A 5,097-nucleotide genomic window follows, 5' to 3' on the forward strand; every position below is an offset into this window, starting at 1 on the left:
AGAGAGAGCCAGAAACAAGAAAGAGAGAATCACAGAGAGAGAGGGAAGGAAGAAAAAAGAAGAGGCTTGGAAAGAATAGAAGAGGGGAATAGAGGGGAGAGTGGAAGGAAGAAAGAGAGAGAAGAGGAGGCAGGAAAAGGAGGAGGAAGAAAGGAGAGAAATGGAAAGCCAAGGAAATTCAGTGAGAAAACCTAATGCAGACAGTAGAGATGTTCTTAGGAAAACCCCTAAGCAGAAAAGCTGTGTGTGCTGGGAGATAGTACTTAAGATTAAAATTGAGGTTGTTAATTTGACTCAGGGTAAGTTTTTGAATCTTTACTGTGTTGAGATAAGACCATCCCACAAAAAGATGACCCCAGCAGTCTGCGGACCCAGGCCTTCTTTGGCTTCTGCCAACAAGAGCTCTGTAACCCTAGTTACAAGGGAGCAAAACCCCCAGCACAGCCCCTGGTGTGCAGCGTGTGCTCCTTTCCTTGGCAGCCTCAGCTTCCCCATCTGTACAACGGGAGTGCTGGTGTCTGGTTTAACCTAATAGGACTGCTATAAGGAAAAACTGTGAAATGCTAGGAAAGCTAAGAGTGTACACAAGTGGAAGGGGGCATTGCTCTTCCTATTTCCTACTCTTTCCATTTTTATTTGCATTTTAGGGCAGAGGTGAGCCAACTCTTCCTCTCAAGGCAAGCCTGGGTTGGCTTGGTGGGTTTGGCTCTATTCCTGAACTGTGCCCATAGCAGTCAATTATTCTCCAGGACAAGGTGACCCAGGTGTCAGGCCCAATTATTTCTGAGGTCCTATTCCTCAATGCAACCATTCTCCTTTAAAAAGAAATTGAGGCACAGGAACCCTAGGTCCCCTGCCCAAAGACACCCAGCATGTCTAGGGCAAAGTGTTTGTTAAAACTCAGCATTTCCCCGGAAGAGTCAGGTGGACACGTAGATTGCTGGGCTTACCTTTGCAGAAAGCAGGAGGCAGCCCCAGGAATGGAAAATACTAAAAGATCCTAAGACTGACAAGAAAACCACAGTATCTAGCCAGACCTCAGCAACTGCCTTTCTCCACTGAAGATTCAGCAAGTAAATCAACCAGATGACATGGATAAGGGAGTAGAAATCCATGTGCTGCCCTGTGGCATTGAGGGCGGCCATGAGGCACAGCTGAAATGCAGGCTGAAAGATGCAAGACAGGCTGGGCGCAGTGGCTCACACCTGTAATCCCAGCACTTTGGGAAGCCAAGGCAGGTGGATCACAAGGTCAGGAGTTCAAGACCAGCCTGGCCAAGATGGTGAAACCATCTTGCATTTTTGTAAAAATGCAAAAACATTAGCCAGGTGTAGTGGTGGGCACCTCTAATCCCAGTTACTCAGGAGGCTGAGGCAGAAGCATCGCTTGAACCCAGGAGGCAGAGGTTGCAGTGAGTCAAGATCACACCACTGCACTCCAGCCTCGGCGACAGAGTGAGGCTCTGTCTCAAAAAAAAAAAAAAAGATGCAAAACAACATTCACGAACATCAGCGAGTAAACGCCACAGGACAGAATGGCAATCTCAGGCCCTGGGCAGGAAGACTGTTGGGATTTGGGGAAGATGGGGAGTTCGGTTTGCTAATTTGTGCTTTTTTTTTTTTTTTTGGTTTTATAATGCACCCCCACTGCCAGAAATTCATTACAACCCTTTGGGATATTAGGAAATTGGATAAATAACAAGACTAATTTGTTAAGGTCCGTCGAGAGAGAAAAGCAAGCAGAATCTGTCAACCGCACAGTGACAAGGAGACAGGGTCATGCTCTGTGGTGGATCCTGGCCAGAGGGGCTCTCAGTGGGTCTGAGATTTAAACAGAAGAAAAAGTCAAGGGCAGAGCCCGTTAAAGAGATCCCAGGCAGTGATGGCAAGGCACTCCCACTGGTCAAAGACGGGGCCTTTCGGGCATCAGTGGGATGACTGCCAGGAATGGAAACATTGAAAGCTCACTGGGCATCTTGGGAGGATGCTAGGGAACTCACTCACTATTCCGAAAACTGGTAAATAAAGGGGGAAAATCAAGCATTTATCTTGCTTTAAAAAAGAAAACATAAGAACTGTATATCAGGGAAATTGGATAGTTAATGAGGGGCAGTTTCTCTTTTTAGAAGTCTTTCAGGCAATAAGGAAGACACACTAGAACTCGAATATTACCATTTTAAGTGAAACCATGGGGATGCAATCAGCAGAATGTAGACTATGAAAAATTCTACAGCATCTGATCAGATTCCTTCAACCGGTAAATTGCAGGGATAGAGAGAGTATCTGTAGATTAAGACTTAGAAGATATATCAACCAAGTAACCACTTACAAAACATAGACTGGATTTGGATCCTGAATTGAACACATTTTCTTTTAAAGGTATTAGCCAATCAAGAAAGCCTGGACACAGATTCGATATTTGATACGGAGGAATTGATAATTCATTGTGATAATGGTATTGTTTATGTCTTTTGAAGAGCCCACATCTTTTAGAGATACACACAGAAGTATTTGTGGTGTTTGGCATTTTCTCCAAAATAACTCATGGTCAGGGGAGAGAGAGGGGGTCAACTATTGAGGATGGTGAGGGATACATGGGGGTTTACGGTACTATTCTCTCTACTGTGCATATGTTTGATGTTTTCCGTATACATATATATATTCAAGACGGAGTCTCGCTCTATAACCCAGGCTGGAGTGCAATGGCGCTATCTTAGCTCACAGCAACATCTGCTTCCCGGGTTCAAGCAATTCTCCTGCCTCAGCCTCCCGAATAGCTGGGATTGTAGGCGCACACTGCCATGCCTGGCTATGTTCTTTTTTGTTGTTGTTGTTTTTTCCTATTTTCAGTAGATACGGGGTTTCACCATGTTGGTCAGGCTGGTCTTGAACTCCTGACCTGGTGATCCACCCACCTCGGTCTCCCAGAGTGCTGGGATTACAGGCATAAGCCACTGCGCCAGGCCTATTTTCCATGTTTTTTTTTTTTTTAACAAAAGCAATCAACAATCCAGGAAGTGGGGCCTATGCAGGAACATCACCTCAAGGCCAAGCTTGTAAAATCTATAGTTGATGAAATACTGCAAAGTGTTCATCAGCCCGTCATTAAGAAGTGCTGGAGTGATGATGTCAATGATCACGCCGTGAGGGGCTCTGGCAGCTGATTCCAAAAGCAGTGTAATCTCTGATGCCTACTCACCATCACCCCCAGAGTCCTGAGGGCCAAGATGGCAAACTGGTTCTGCCAAACCAAGCAAGCCTGAACCATCGCTACCCAGGATGGAAGCCTCATTTCGCCAGGGCCACCCATGAGGCAAGCAAATGAGATATTCACCTGGACTCACCATCATCAATGCTTCAAGAAAACTGTGGTTTGGATGATCAAAACCGTTTACCATCCCAGCCAGCCTGCCCCCTTCCAAAAGAAAGAGCATGTTTCAGCACCAACTCCTGCAAAGGAGAGTGACTGCTTTAAAACAGGTACTGTCAGATGGGCTAATTTCCTGAATGTTTCCCAAACATTTCTCTTCATTTCTTCCTATAAGAGATGCTTTCCACAAATACCAAGGTATTGATTTTCCAATTGATCGAGGTGGAGAATGTTTCATACAGTTATGACTCCTGACAAGTGGGGAATAAAAAACCAGTCATAATGAGTTCATTTACTTGGCTTGATTGTATTACTTGATAACACAATGCGCACCCAACACACCCTCTCAAGGACATTGCCCCTCTGGGCCACCAGCTCTTCATGATGAGGCCGCTTAATGCTGAAATCCATCTTACTGCATGATGTGTGGATTTTAAAATCATCCTTAGTGGGCTTTACAAAAAATGCCACAGCCATGCTATGGACTCTTCCCCTACACCCATGAAGACTTGATTGATAGAGTGAGAATGACTCAGATTTGGGGATGGGGGTTATAGAGGGTGTTTGTTGATGAACGAAGCGGGGGGAATGCAATGAAAGGCTAATTGTCAGTTATAAATATGCTGTATTTTCCCTATTGATTATATGACATCGAAATGAAAAGGATTACCTTATTAGATCATATTTAGGCATAAGTATGCCCTTCGTGCTTGACTCAGGGCACTTGCAAGAGACTAATTATTTGAGATAAAGAGCACAGTCTGTTCAGCGCCCCAGACGGTCCAAGTGCCGCCCCTATTCCTATGCAGATGCTGCTGGACTCTTCACTCTCTTTCATGAAGTTCATAGAGATTCTCTGTTCTGACCAGCCTCCTGTGGCTGTACAGAGCCCTCCTATGCATCTTCTCAGCAAATTAGGAGATGGGGCCTAAATAGGACTTCTGTTTGAGGATTTGGATGGCCGGTGCATCGCTTTCCATAAGCTTTTTGGGGTAAGGTCTGGAGTTGAGTGGTCACCAACAGAGCCTGGCACTTCTTTAAATAAAATATCTTACAACAAAACCCCAGCGCTTCAGCACTCCCAGGAAATGAATCATGGAGGTCTCTGCCCGAGGTGACTCCATGGAGAGGGGAGCATTTGTCCCTGTGGACACCACAAAGCCTTCTTGTTCATCTTCTTGGGTGACATGTTTAAAAAAAATAGATTCCTGCTCTTCCCTGCCTTCTAAACAGTGTGTATTGAGCACGATTTAGTTCTTCCTTGATGAGTGAGGTCAGCCCTTTCCTCGCCTTCCAGAGCTCAGCCCAACTAGGCTGCAGGGTAGATGGTCCCGTGGTCTGCACGTTTCTCATGAGAATGAGCTATAAGGGGCAAAGCCTCAGTCTGCCTCTCTCCATATGACTGTGGCTGAGCGGCATGAGCCTTCTGGACCTCAGGGTCCTCGTCTGAGAAGGGCGCTTCTTAGTGGGGCCAGAGCAGGAATTCAGTGAACAAGTAAAGTGATCACAATGCTGAAAATGCATGGGTCATTGTAGGGGGAGGCTAGGGCTCCGGAAACGCCAATCCTAGCCACTCTTGACTATCATAATGCCAATTTCTTGCATCAAAGATTCTTGACCAGCCACATTTGCTCCCCCACATGCTTAGACTGTGGTTACTAGGGACTCCTCCCATTTGCTATTGAATTCCTCTTTGTTCTAAACCTGAGGCCTGGGACCACCCACCCA

At 45.9% G+C, this 5,097-nt stretch overlaps 1 long non-coding RNA gene across 1 annotated transcript; it reads left to right on the forward strand.

The window, feature by feature from the left end:
- Window positions 1-2,279: 2,279 nt before the first annotated feature.
- LOC111555658 lies at window positions 2,280-3,655 on the forward strand. The gene is made up of 2 exons (XR_002735587.1): window positions 2,280-2,378; window positions 3,211-3,655. It is a non-coding gene; the product is annotated as an uncharacterized LOC111555658 (long non-coding RNA).
- The last annotated feature ends 1,442 nt before the right edge of the window (window positions 3,656-5,097 follow it).

The sequence above is a fragment of the Piliocolobus tephrosceles genome, chromosome 20, assembly GCF_002776525.5.
Source record: "Piliocolobus tephrosceles isolate RC106 chromosome 20, ASM277652v3, whole genome shotgun sequence".
NCBI lineage: Eukaryota > Metazoa > Chordata > Mammalia > Primates > Cercopithecidae > Piliocolobus > Piliocolobus tephrosceles.